Source organism: Coturnix japonica, chromosome 2 (assembly GCF_001577835.2).
Source record: "Coturnix japonica isolate 7356 chromosome 2, Coturnix japonica 2.1, whole genome shotgun sequence".
NCBI classification, from domain to species: domain Eukaryota; kingdom Metazoa; phylum Chordata; class Aves; order Galliformes; family Phasianidae; genus Coturnix; species Coturnix japonica.
The window spans coordinates 76,802,413-76,817,032 of NC_029517.1; the positions used below are offsets into that span (position 1 = coordinate 76,802,413).

A 14,620-nucleotide genomic window follows, 5' to 3' on the forward strand; every position below is an offset into this window, starting at 1 on the left:
CAGGACCGAGAAGATCTATCCCTCTTCCGACCTGTCGGCAGCCAGAATCCCCCCTCGCCGGCGCCATCTGAGTCCCCGCCGCCCTCAGCCCTCACCACGGCCGCCGAGTCACGGCGCTGTTCCGCTCGCAGGGGGCCGCCATCTTGACTGAGGGCACGCTAACTTCGCTGCCCCGGATGCGGCCCGTAAAAAGCCGCCATCTTAATCAGCAGCACCGTGACTTCCAAGTCCGTCTGAGTCACAGGACGCCGGCAGCCATCTTGAGTAAGGGCATAGACTTACAGCTTCCGCAAGGAGGCGGGCCGGGGAGGGAGGACCTTGCCCCATGGAGGGAGTGCGAGCGTGGTTGTAATGGCAGGACTGAATGTGGGTGCTCCTGCTCGGGGCTGCTGCACCGGCCCTACTTCTTGCTTATCACCTTATTCTTTACCCTCAGCTGCTTGATATTCTAGGAAAGGTGTATAAGTCATACCTCAGAGTCAGTGTGAGTTTCCCATATTCAGATTATCTCAGTTTAAATGCCTTAATTTTACCATGGTTGATAATTCTACACACGTCTGTTTAGGACAAATCCTTGTGCATATGAGGAATAATGATGAAGGCTCATATTCCCATCCCTTTCTTTTAGAAGCAGATAATTTAGTGACTCATATTGTGTAAACAGAGCAGCACTATTGGATTATGAAGTGTACTTGCTGAAGACAAGTTAATTGTATGCTGACGGCCTTGACATGACTACTAGCAGGGCTTGAGAGTGAGGTGTAGTGCCTCAGAGTGGGGGCGTTTTCCTAACCTGTGTGTGTTCTACATAAAGCAACATCTGGGTATTATGGTGATGTTTTGCAATGACACATACCAGAGGATTAAAACACATGAACAATATTTCACAGGCTACAGAACTGTTCTGGCATTTCTGCAGAATATGTATATAAGAAGAGTTATCCCCCCCCCACAGTGTGAAAAATAAACAAGGAATTGATTTGTGATTCATTGCCATTTCTAATATTAAAATCTGGATAATTTCAGTCAGATATCTGGCATACAAAGGTACCTTAGAACCATAAATGCTTGGCTCAGCAGTTACTCTCTGCTCACCTGGAGGGTGTGGGGGGGAGTTTTCAGGGGGCCATTACACAATTGTGCAGAGCTTAGGATTGTTAAGGCATTCTTGGAGATGACTAGGAATTGTGTTTCCCGGTGGCGCAGTGGTAGAAATGCCGCGTTGCAACAGCTTAGGGTTGGGTTCGAATCCCCCCTGTGGCGCAAGTGGTAGAACTGCCGCTCTGCTACACAGAGGCCCGAATCCCGGGGGGTTGGACTCGGTGATCTTTTAGGTCCCTTCCAACCCGCACGAGACTATGAGACTATGAAGGATTTTTATCAGTTTGATCTTAGTGTTAAGTGCTGCCATTAAGCAGTCAGCCAGCAGAGATATCCAAAAGTAAAGTATATGAATGTAAAAACCTTTACAGTTATAACTGTGCATAATGCTTCTGATAAAGGATTGCTGCCATTCAGATCAGTATCACACACGCTCATCTTTCAGCCATCAGTGCCTCTAACCCAACTCAAAGGAGGAACCGGTTGATTTCCTCATAATTCACAAGGACCTCTTGGGATTTCAGACTTTTTTGAAGGGTGGTTGTTTACTGTAGCCAGGACTTGTGTTGTGTATGGGCTACTCTGCAGGACAGGATGATCAAATCTTCAGTTGAGTGATTTCTATTATAGTATACTGCTGTCTCAGGCAGAATTGAGTTAAGGCTTTTGAAGGGCCCAGGAAAGAAGACTATTTGCAATGAGATTACGCTGTCAGTTATCCCACACTTTTATTACTTCTCTACTCTGGCATCACATTGTTTATTGTATTGAACCAACACAGCAATGTCTCATTGGCTCTAATTTTGGAAGTAGTTTAATCCTTTTAAAAAATTACATCTTTTGGATGGCATTTAGACGGATTTCAGGAACATTGTTAAATCAGTATTCACTTGTTCTCTGCAGTAAACAAGATTAAAATATAATGGGTGAGGAATAGAATATTGAAATGTCAGGAGAATAATGACTATTAATATTTAATAAAAAGTATATGTATTTTCATCAAGTATTGTATGATATATCTGAGAAATTTTAATCTGTAAATCCCTCCCAATGTGCATTCTGTATATGCTCAGATGCTTGTATTTTCCAGATATCTAGAGGTTAGTCAGATTCTAGGCTATTTTCCTTGAATATTTTGAAGAACAGGACATGGGTAAGACTACCTACATAAACAGAGACAACCTACTCATGCTCACATGCAGACAGCGTTGCTGTTCTAATCTTGACTCTTCAGTGCATTTTTCCTTCATGATAGGGGTGATGCGGTTCTCTGCTACCAGCTGTCTGGTGCAGTAATAATACAGACATGTTCTTAATTCTTTTGCTTCCACACCCACCACAGAAAAGGAATGTGACAAAACAGTGAGCTAGTGAGTTAATTGCAAGGTCATAAGCTTAATGAGGTTTTAAATATTGCAGCTCAAACATAGGAGTCTACAATGACCTTAAATTAAACAAGAGGTTTAAAGTAAACTTCTGGGATTTATGTCTGTTGCCAGGGCATGGTAATAAACATATATTTCTGTGTTTTCCTATAGCATCTTTTATTCTGGTTATTATGGTGATTTACTGGTAAAGCCCTATCACCCTCTTGTGATGAAGGTAAGTAATACACAGGAATCACTGCCCTGTTTTTGTGAAATTTTTTGCCTCTTCTTCAGCAACATACACTAATATTGTACCCAACAGTTTAGGTCAAAATGTCTCAGTTATTGTCAGAAGAAAATGGAGAAATATGGAAGAGAGATAAAGATTAATGAATATAGTAAAGGTAAATGTCAAACATTCGCTTCAGAGAACCACAGAAATCTTGATGACTATTTTACCTTTGCTTCTCACACAAGTGTTTTTAAGGGAGAAGATAGTTTTCTGCCTATTCCTTTCCCTGAACTAACAAAGCACAGAAATTTGATAGATAATGGTACAACAGAGTAGTTTTCCTACTTGGCTAATTCATAACTATTTCAGGAACTGGCAAGAGGAGAAACTTTTTAAAAATTCCATCTGCCAGCTTTTACTGAATTCTAAGTGGAAATGGTTAAGCAAAAGGAGTATTTTTTTTCCTCCTGCTTTCTCTAGGCTTGTTTTGAGCATCCCCAGGGAAGCCAGGCTTGCAGACTGAAAAACTACTCCAAACTACTGTCTACTAAACAGAGCAGCAGGTACAGTTTATTAACACTGACAGAGTTCCACTCCATCTGTCATTTTCTTTGGTTTGCTCCTTGGATGAGTGAGGTTTGTTATCCCCAGATATACTCCTTATTTTCATCCTGAAACTTGAATAACAACTCCATCATTGCAAAAAAAAAAAAAAGATGGTATGACTGAGATTAAAACGAGTTACATATATCTAAGAGCATAATATAAGACTAGCCTGTGCTTGTTAGACTATACAACAGAGACGCAAGGAAAGAATATTCCTAATTCTCAGCAGGGTAAGATCTTCATTCTATTGATAGGGAGCATTTTTTCAGTGTGAAATTCCACATGAAAAGCAAAATGTTATGTCAGTAAGAACAAGAAAATATAATAGATTTTACATTAACCACATTTTAGCTGGGTAGTTGTATCATGTATCTAATGACACTGGAATATCTGGCTTTTCTTATTGTCAATAAATCAGGACTCCATAGCTTGGTGACTCAGATTTCTTTTAGTTAGCTTTTTCTATATTACTGATTACATTATTTATTTTATACAGAGCTGCATTTTGTGTTTGCGTAATAATTGATCATAATATGCCAATAATTCCTGTAAATATAATTGGTCCAAGGAAACTGCAGAATTCCATTTATGAATTTCTCCAGTGAACTGTATCTGTATTCAGATCCCAGAGACCTTATAACACACTTGCACTGCTTCAATAGGAGAAAAATGCTAGCTCTTTTCCTTTGGCTAAGAGATGAATTGCCCTCTATTTTATCCCTTGTATAAACTCAGGCAAATGATGAAAAACTGCAGGAATAACAGCTGTACATTGCTGATCCAGTTGTTCGAAGTGAACGGAACTGCTCGGAGGCAAAAAACTTGAGGAGTGTGCTGATTTCTTTGGCATCTGAAACCAGAAGAAAACAATTGTATCAGTGACGATGCACAGCTTCTGAAAGGTTGAGGGTTTGACAAGGGTGTTTAAATGGTGGCTTTTGAATTGCATACATATTGTGAACAATACCAGTACAGCATGTATGCCATATCTGCAGCTTATAATTGGTTGTTTGGCTGTGCTAGCATAGAGGCTGCTGGGCAACTTATATCCTCTGCTGTAAGAGAAAGCAAGCTGGCGTTGCTAGGCCTTTGCAACTTCTGACTAGGACTTTGGGAATTCTGAGGAGGGTCTTCTCATGTAAGACAAAGCAGTTGCCCAGCACAGTGTATTATCATGCACAGCAAAATGTTTATACCCCTTTTACCCATTTTTAACTCATGACTGCTGTTACCAGGTGAGTTTTTAGATATTTCTGCTTTGCCCCTGCCCAGGCAGTTGAGCAGTGACTTTCCCCTTCTCTTTGCTCCTCTTCTCCTGCCATTCTTAGTCCTCTCCTTCCTGTCTGGAGGAACAAGCGCCACTTTGCTTACACCTCTGGCTTTGAGTTATGTTCAGCCACCTAGAGGTGATAGTGCTCAGGAATTTATTCTCCTACCTTCCCTTGAATGTGATCTTACCACTTTTCCCAGTTGCTTTCTCTGTAAGTACAGGTATGGTCATCCTTCATAATTTTTGTTGAAGTTAATGGAAGTTATCATCTTCAATAGCAACTGCAGAGGCCAAGCAGCTAAAAGACTGGAGAATTTGAAATTCAAAGAAGACTGACCATTGCACTTGCCATGTCTTGAATATTACTCACTAGTCTGAAATAGACAGAGCATAATCACTCCAAATTTATTTTACAGGATGTAACTATACATACTTACATGCAGATACCTGCCTTTACTTTGCCACTGTCTTTTTCTAGGCATAAAACCAATGCAGTTCATCTACCCTGCAAAAACTGGCCATTTCTTTATGTAGAATTAGACATTGCTTTTTCCCATTGAATTACTACGGTCCAGTGCTTGTCACCCAAGTTACTCAGAGACGTGCATTGCTATTCAGGCACTTACAGATTTCTGTGGGTTTGTGGTCAGAGTTGAGGCAGTTTTTAGTGTGCAGGACCACAGAGAAGGAGAAGTTTCTCATCATATGTTCACAGTGGAAGACTTGCTAACTCTTTAAGAAAACTGAAACACCAGTGGGCACATTGCCAGATCAGGCACAGACTTTAATGTGAGTAATGATATGATGCATGCAAAATCCCAAACTGCCACCTTTACTCATCTAAAAGCTCTAATGAGTAGAGTGCTCTGTGGTTGCTGGCAAGCAAGCAGGCTTAGATCATCTTTCAAATAGCAATAAAGAGCTTCCGATGTCTTCAAAGTGAGAAAAAAAGAACAGCTTTTTGTTTTGTGAAGTAAATGAGGTTTGTGCTTTCACCTTCAGCAAATAATGCATGGCATTTTGTCACTGGCTTGATGCATCAGCTGTCTAATTCTGACTAAACAACTTTACAGGTAATGCAATCATTATGTAGCAAAATAGAAATTAATTCAGGACCACCCAAAGGCCAGAATCAAATCCATGTCAGCTTGACAGCGGTCTAAGTTGTAGAAGCTGAAGTGAAAGGAAAGAAGATTTGAGGCAGTTTGTGCACAGAGATGGCAAAAAGCCATTCAAAGAAAAGAGATACTTTACATCTTCTTAAACAAGCTTCCAGTCTTTTCTCTAACTTTCATGTAAATACCGTATGATTCTGAGAAACAAGTTTCACAGCAATTGTTTTGTTTGGGTTTATCTATGGTGAAAAACGCATCTAAAAATGGGAACTCTGTTATAATTCTACGTGTGTAGCAATTATGGTATGTGGTGTAAGCTTTGAGAATAACGTCCATCTGTAGGCTATTAGCATCAGGGTCTGTGTCTGTTATTTCTAAACAGGCTATAAATTAAATTTAACCATCAGTTCTGTTCCCAGAACATCAGAATTTTACATTTTAGTGTCTTTTTATTTTTATTTTTTAAATAATATAACTAATTGAATTTTCTCTCTTTCTGAGGGAGAAAATATTTTCTACCATATTCTGCTGGAGAGCAACCTTTATCATAACATTTGGCAAAGATATTTCCAGTTTATTAAAGTTATTATGATTTAATAATTTGGCCAAGGAATATGTCCAAGGCCCTCTGAGAATCCTTTTTGCACATGGAAAATGTGTTCCATTTTTTCCTGGGGAGAAACAAAGTAGTTTCTAAATGTTTTACTAATGTGATGAAAAATATACTAATGTACATTTTATCCTTGTGCAACATTAGCTTTTAAAAAAGTATCTCAGAATGTGTTAAGGGCATAAGATGCAGATGGTGGCTACGTGAGAGCATAAAGCCCTATTTCGTCTGTCGTGCTCTCATTCCTGCTCAATGGCTGCTTTCTCTTTTCAGAGGATCAAGCAACACAGAAAAACTTTGTTTGCTGAGTGACTGATGGGGTAATGAAAATTAATAGTAGCCCCTGAAAACACCATTGATTTTTTAAAGTCTCAAAGATTGACACCTTATCTTTGTGTTTGAAACGAGCCTATGTCTTTGTGTTGTAATAAATGTAGGTATGCATGTATACTCTGATACCTGTGAGCACTGTCTGCAGACTCTGAGGCGTTCAGGGGCATATTTCAAATTCACTTCAACAAGGGCACCAGGCTGTGTTATCAGGATTTTGTAAAACTCCATCCCTTAGAACCTTGTAAGTAATCTCTTGGATATCCTACAGGCTTTCTTTCATAAAGCTTTCAACGCAGAGTTGAGTGGGCTGTGCATGTGTGTGTGAGGCTGCCCTGATTGAAATGCCAATATTCTCTCTTGAGCTGCGCTCTGAAATTTACTATTGCAATAAAATGGAAGCAGTCCCTGGCATACCAAACTGAAGTGGCTATGAAGAACAACGGCTAAAACCCCTCATTTATTTCATGGTTTCAGTTTAATTGACATCAGCATTCAGTCCTTCCTACCGTCCTATCTGTCACCTCCCTCTCCTGGAGATTCAGTCTGGATTTGGTGAATCCAGTGTACAGCAAATTCGTTATTGGACTGCAGCACCTCCTCCTCTGAAAGGAAGGAAAAAAGAATTCACACTGTAGATAGAATCATGAGCATCTAATTATTTGTTTTTCTCCCAGTCAATTCATCTTTTGATTATTATTATTATTTTATTATTATTATTTTTAACATTTAGGTATTTTCCACAACAATAGCAAACACCCATTTTCCCAGTCCAAGACTATGTTGAGGGAATCTATGCTAAAAGGATATCTTTATCTGTCTCTCTTTCTCCAAATAACCTGCCAGAGTGTAATAACAAACATTTCTGAATAATTCATGAAATGGTTGATGGGCAGAAAATATTGGAAACAACATATTTTAGGTATATTATTTAATCAGAAGCAAAAAAAACCCCTAGTTTTGCAAAGAACATGAGTAATTTATTTTAGTACTAACAGATGAGAATTCCTGAAATAATACAATTTGTAACCAGCTCTAATCGGAAACTGGGAAGCATGTGCAGTAGCACCATGCAATGAGGATATGTGGGCAATGATGATGAAAAATGCTTGAGGGTCAGTGGTACTCACTTGTCCTGTAAGGACTGGGGCCCATAAAGTGTTTGAAATTAGGATAGAAAACCTGGCATGGTGTAAGGTGGATAGAACAAGGAGGCAGATTTGGTAAATATTAAGAATGATATGCAGAGATGTTGGGGCAGGGACACAGCACATGGAACATAACCTTCATGTTAATACAATTTCTTGGGAACTGGGTTTGAGGAGAAGGATATAGAAATGTATTTAGAGGTATTGTGCTACAGAAGATGTTTTTTAATGATGAACACAGAATATTTCTGTGACAGTAGTGGCTGTCTGTGGGGATTACATATCACTGAGGCTCAGCTGTGGTGAAAGTGTTATTTGGGTTAACTACCAAAAACCCATCAGTTTATTCTGCACTCATCACATTTCTAAAACACATGGAAAACACAGTAAAAGTTAAAAGCATTCACTGATGAGATTTCATGGCAGATGCCACATAGGTGCTGCACAGCAAATCAGCATCAGCACTTGTTTCTGGTGAAAGCAGAGCCTTTCATAACATGAGGCAAATTTACTTTGGCTACTGTAGATAAGAAATTAGAAAAGATACTAACTCTTAATGTTAAATCTGGCTAAGACAAAGGATGGTCTACTGTGAATGTAGATTCTGTGTGCATACCTGATAAGCAGCCAGTAGATTCAAGGTACTGAACCTAAAAAAATAGAAGAAAAAAGTTTAGTAGATGATAGAAGCACTGTCTATATTCAGTGGACTCTGCCTAAGCATTCAGTCCTTTAAATAAAACCCCCCAAAATAACACACAAAAAATATTGATAACTCTCCAAATAACAGCAGGATCAAAAGAGCTCTCTGCTAAGAAACTGTGATGTGCTTTACAGTAAGTTAGTGAATAATGTAACAATGCTTATCATTCATTAAATAAAACTAAATAATTTAAAATGATCTGTAATTTGAATTGCTTCTGAAATTACATCGTGTCCCCTTCGGGAGAGTTTTGTGGACTTATTTTAGTTTAAATTCTTGATTTTGATATTCTTCTTTGTAGTCATTAGCATTAAAAAAACAGAAGAACAGTAAGTAAAGAATTATTTGGGATGAGTGTCAAGAATGGAAAAGATTGCTTGAGGTGAATCTTTGTCAGATTAGCTACTGGCTCCTAAATGTTACTGTTTAAAGAAGATCAGGCAGAGGTAAGAGGATATTATGTTTGCTCCTTCAGCTAGCTAGCTGTTGGCAGATTTGCAAGGAGTCCATATCTTCAGTATCTCTCGTGCCTCATTTTAGGACAGCAGGATGTAAGAGCGTGGTATAGGTTGTTGGTGAAGCTGGTTTTGCTGACATTAGTACAGCATCTCCTTGACTCCATAGGCAGAATTTCAATCCATGTGCCACAGCTCAGTGCAAACCTCTATTTAAACGAGGCTGGGGGGGGAGGGAATGTGGGGAGAGGAAGGGGATGGTGGGTAGAAGAGGGAGAGGATGTTCATCAGCATTTTACATCTGTGACAAAGGGATCTTTGTGAGTAGTTGGTATGCTATTCCTTTTTTGCTGGATTGGAACCATTGGCTTGACCTTAACTATGTCCCTGTCTTCCTGCTGTATACATTTTCCCCTCTGTAACAGAAAGTGAGGAACTTTACCAATTTTGAAGCCAAAGTAATGAGAATTTGTGTAGGAGTATGAAACATGTTTTCCAATATACTGCCATAGATAAAAATCACAACAATTGTACTTTAGATTAAACAAATGAATGAAATTTAAGACTGATACTGTAAAATAAATTTGGAGTGGCTTTTTCTAGCGGGGGGGGAGGGGGGAGGAGGAACTCATTAGACAGTGAAAATTAATCATACTGTGCAGGGTACCCCACTGGCAAGACATTACTCACTGCAAAATAATTCTGTTTGGGAGCTTTGCATGCATATTGGATTGATAGTGATTCAGTGTTTATTGAGATTTTTGATTCGTATCTCATTTATGTTTATGCCTACCAGACAGTCTTTATTTGTCATAGTATTTCTTAGGAAATTCTGTTTTGATCTTGGATTTGAGTGTATGCATGAAGAAGATGCTGTACAAAGAAAAGAAGTAGTAATGGAACAGTATTAGTCATCACAAAAGACTAGTGATTGCTAAGGGTAAAGAAAGCATATAATGACCTCAAATAATAGTTTAAGAGAGAAGTCTGAACTAATGTGAATTTTGGTTCTAAGGATAGAATCTTCAAACAAAATATGTATCTTACTGTATTCCTAGACTTCCTTCAGTTTGGGGTATATAAAGCCAAAAAAAAGAAAAAGGCTAAACTGGGTTTTCTAAGAAACCTCTTTTCTTCAGATATTCTAAGATGTTAGAATCTCATTGCTAAGACACTTATAAATAGAAGTCCAGTATGCTTAACATCATGTTGTAAGCATAGCACAGAAGGGGCTAGGTAAGAAGCAGCAGGTGCCTGAGTTCCTTTTCAGAACAATAACTTGGTTCATGTCAGGTGGTCCTAAGTTCAGTCTTCACTGCTGAATTTTGCAAGTTGTCTTCTTGTATGAAAAACAAATCCTGTGGTACTGCATGTTTGGAAGCTATTGATCTTGCTTTTTATTCTTTTTTTTTTTTTTTTTTTTTTCTCTCTCCTCTTCATGAACCACTTACTGGAATAAGTAGTCAGACAAAGATTATGGAACCCATGAGAAATCTTTCAGCATTTCAGGAAATGGAAGAGTTTTCAATCTGTAACAAAGCTTTATGAACAGGTGTTAGGTCATACATCCTTAAGGAAGAGTTTTCCCAAGGTAGATACCAGACCAAATTTTGATAAATTTCGAGCAAAAAGACTTCTTGCTATGGCCAACTCTGATAATTCTTCAGTGTACAGATGCAAAAACTGGCAGAAGCTCTTGGTTCTGTCAGTCTTGCAAAATTCAACTAATACTCAGAGATGCTCTTCATGCAAAATAAAATAAAGAAACAGCCATTTCAGCTTCATAAATGTAAATAGAAAGAAAAAAACCATACCAACCCACCAAAGAACAGTTTTAGATAAACATATCAGGCAAAAATAAGAAATCAGGAAGTCCTTCTGTTTCTATCATGAAACTAATTATCTGGCTTCAACTGTGAACCAGTAAGTCTTGAGACATGACATCGAAGGAGAGCTGCAGTGAGTTCATGAACTTAGCTCTCAAAAAGAGACAATACAAACAAGAATTAGTTGAATCACAACACTTCTGTTTAAATTTAACAACAGAGAATAGGAGATAGATAGTGGCATCTATTGCTTGATATAGACTTTGAGAGGAAAACTATTTTCTGTTAAACTGACCTAAATCCAGAGACTAGAGAAGATGGTAGATGAAGCTGAAAAATATCCAGTAACAGCTGAATATGGCTTTTTAACTCTGTAAACAGAGCACTACTTGGCTAGTGCTCAGCTACTACAGTTTGTAAAAGGAGATGCAAAGCATTATTTTCCTCTATGGAAGTTTCACTGGGAATTCCACTTCATCGAGGTGACAGATTTTTGAGCCTTGAACACCTGTTAAATATATAAAAGAGTGAATGCTTAGGAATGGTTTAGAGTATGGCAGTTTAAAGGTTTCCCTCTAATAACTACCTGAAAAATGGGACTAAAGAGAGAAAGTTTTATATTCTGTGACTAAATGTACAATACAAAGAAGGATTATCATTTAGAGAAGATTTAGCCATATGATTAATTAGAATTTGTATCTTCTCGACTTGAGCCATCTTTACTCCTCGGAGGGGAAATGATCAGACATTATTTCATATCATTTGAAAAATATTTGACTTTGGATATAGAACCCAAATAGTAAAAAAAAAAAAATAAAAAAAAAATCCTTGATTTGAGCCACAATTCCCTGCAAGATTTCCATGCTTGTTATCATAAACATTCATTTATATAAATGCCTTAAATTATAAGGCAGTTCTAATTATTACAGCATGAAATCAGGCTTTAGTAATATTGTGTAGGAAAGACTCACAAAAATGTATACAGAGGTACCTATATCTTGACGTTTGTTTGACTTGTGGATCTGTGTACTACTTGCTTATGTATTTCCAGATGATGATACAATCTTCTGCAGAAATTTCAAAATAAATCTAGAGGTCATATTCTTGGCTTTTTTAGCTTAAAGTTGTTATTTCTCTCTGACTACCTGAAATAAATAATTTAGGATTTTCCTAGCTAAAGCAACTAAGTGCTACTTTAGAAAGCACTAATGGATGTTTCCAGCAAATTTTAAAATCCAGTTTCATTACCTGACTATTTCTGTTCTGATCCAAATATTAAAAAAAATTCTTAAAGTAGTCTGAATGGAGCCTTGAAGTACAGGCTCTGTAATAATCCTCTTGCTGACCGTGCTACAAATCTAAATGCTTTACCATGTATGTGCCTCAGACCCTTAACCCTTAGTCATCTGCAACACACAGAGCATCACATGCCAGCAGGTGATGATAGTTCTGCTCATGTTCTAAAACTATCTCCTCCTTTCAGATACTATTGCTTTTCAGTAAGACATCACTGGCTACTAGAAAAAACTCCATGGTTTATCATTTCAAACTGCTGGCAATTAGCATGGTAAGAAAGTGATGCCTAAATCTCATTAAATATCTTGTAGCTGACACCACATTTGAATTGCTTGAAAACAAAAGGTGCAAAAAAAGCCTAGTTCTTTACTTTGAAAAGAGCAAGACGGGAGGACATCATCCAGCAGTACCAAGGAAAGTCAATTCAAGTTACTATGAGGAACAGTGAAAAGTTGTTGTTGTTTATTGTGTTAAAATCAAAAAGAAGACCAGAGAAAATGTTGGTTCAGTACTTGATTAGAATGGCCATCTTATAAACAGGGTCACTGACAAAGTAGAGATGTTTAATGCCTTCTTTCCTCTGTCTTCAGTACTGATCGTAGACTTTAAGACCTCAGGTGTCCCAGGGTCAAGGACTGTGTCTACAGCAGCTATCTGCACCTAAATATGACAATTTCTAGTTACTTCATAGAATCACAGAATCATAGAATGGCCTGGTTTGAAAAAGACCCTAATGATCATCTAGTGTCAAACCCCCTCCCACGGGCAGGGTCAACAACCACCAGACCAGGCTGCCCAGAACCACATCCAGCCTGGCCTTGAATGCATTACAGGGATGGGGCATCCACAACCTCCTTGGGCAACCTGTTCCAGTGTGTCACTGCCCTTGGAGTGAAAAAATTCCTCTAATATCTAACCCAAGCTTCCCCTGTCTCAGTTTAAAACCATTCCCCCTTGTCCTATCACTATCTACTCTTGTAAACAGCTTTTCCCCCTCCTGTTTATACGTTGGAGGGGGCAAAAGCCATGCAAAGGGATGGTTCCCCAGGTCTTCCTTTCTCCCTTTCTTAAAAATGGGTGTTCCCCTTTTTCCAGTCTCTGGGGACTCCACCAGACAGCCGGGATTTTTCAAATATGATGGAGAGCAGCTTGGCAACCATATCAGACATCTTAGAATCCTAGGATGGATATCATGTGGCCCCATGGACATTCTATTTTATAAGAAGGTCTCAGACTTGTTCAACTGTAACAGTGGGATGGAATCCTCTCCTCATACTCACACCTAGAGCTTTGGTGTCCTGGCAGACCCCCTCCATCTCCTACAATGACAACTTTCCCAAGCCCTTCAGGGAACTCTGAATGCACCATAAAATAAGCTGGAAGACTGGATGATATTAATCTATTGGATGTTTTTGTTCTTAAAAGCGTAGCTGAATCCTTCCTGAATTACAACAGCCTCTCTAAAGTAGACCACACAATGGATTAAATCTCAGTAAGAGCAATCAAGAACATGGATTGTTTAGAAAAATGAACAAAATAAAATATGTCAAAATAAATAAAAACGTTCCTCATCATCTAGTTTAATCCCAGTCAGTAAGTCCTCAGCAACCCTTCTAGGACTGACATGTTACAGGCTGAATTGATGGGCTGAGGCCAAAGGAATGAAGTTCAACAAGACCCAAGTTTTGGGTCCCTCACTTTGGTCACAACACCACAGGCCTGGGTCAGGAAGGCTATTCAGGAGAAAAGGATAAGCTGAACATGAGCCGGTATTGCATCCACATAGCCAAGAAGGCCAGTGGTATCCTGGCTTGCATCAGAAATAGCGTAGCCAAAAGGACCAGGGAAGAGATTGTCCCCTTGTACTCAGCTCTGGTGAGGCTGCTCCTTGAGTTCTGTGCACAGTTTTGAGCCCCTCAATAAAAGAAAGACACTGAGGCCCCAGAGCACGTCCTGAGAAGGACAACAAAGCTGCTGAGGGGTCTGGAGAATAAGTCTTACTAGGATCAACTTCAGGGAACTGGGATTATTTAGGACTCAGGGGAGAGTGCTCTCTACAACTACCTGAAAGAAGGTCAGCCTCTTTTTCCAGATAACTAGTGGTAGAACAAGAGGGAATGGTCTCAAGCTGCGCCAGGGGAAGTTCACATTGGATATAAGGAAGAATTTCTTCTCAGAAAGAATGGTTAGGCATTGGAACACGTTGCCTGGGGAAGTGATGAAGTCACCGTCCCTGAAGCTGTTTAAAGGAAAGGTAGATGTGGTACTTAGGAACACAGTTTTGTGGGCAAAATTTGGAGGTATGTGGATAATTGGACTAGATGATCTTAGAGGTCTTTTTCAACCCTAATCATTCTATGATTCAGTGTTACTGGTGAAAAGGTAGAGTTCTACAGTGGCTGCTGGGAAAGCAAGTAGAATGACAAGTGTATGGAAAAAAATGATAGAAAAAAAAGACTGAATCTTCTTTAGAAATCCTGGACTTTTTTTTCTTTCTATGTCTAGGGATTTCTTGTATCTCTTCAAATATTCTAGTTTCCCTTCCCCTCCCCCCCCCCCCC

The 14,620-nt window shown here is 39.0% G+C and overlaps 1 protein-coding gene and 1 long non-coding RNA gene across 5 annotated transcripts in view; one reads left to right on the top strand and one right to left on the bottom strand.

Annotated features, from left to right (window-relative positions):
• Positions 1 to 196, bottom strand: part of YAE1 (YAE1 maturation factor of ABCE1) — a 28,980-nt gene extending 28,784 nt beyond the window's left edge. The window contains exon 1 of one of the 3 annotated variants that reach the window (XM_032442547.1): positions 32 to 144. The gene's annotated coding sequence lies outside the window, so the exon portion shown is untranslated. Of the gene's footprint in view, positions 1 to 31 lie in introns of all 3 variants that reach the window. The other 2 variants (XM_015854989.2, XM_015854988.2) reach the window with 2 other exon arrangements.
• The window catches only part of LOC107309852, a 50,582-nt gene continuing 36,148 nt past the window's right edge, over positions 187 to 14,620 (top strand). The window contains exons 1-2 of one of the 2 annotated variants that reach the window (XR_001553360.2): positions 187 to 264; positions 3,181 to 3,263. This is a non-coding gene — a long non-coding RNA (uncharacterized LOC107309852). The remainder of the gene's footprint in view (positions 265 to 3,180; positions 3,264 to 14,620) is intronic. The other variant, XR_004306153.1, reaches the window with a different exon arrangement.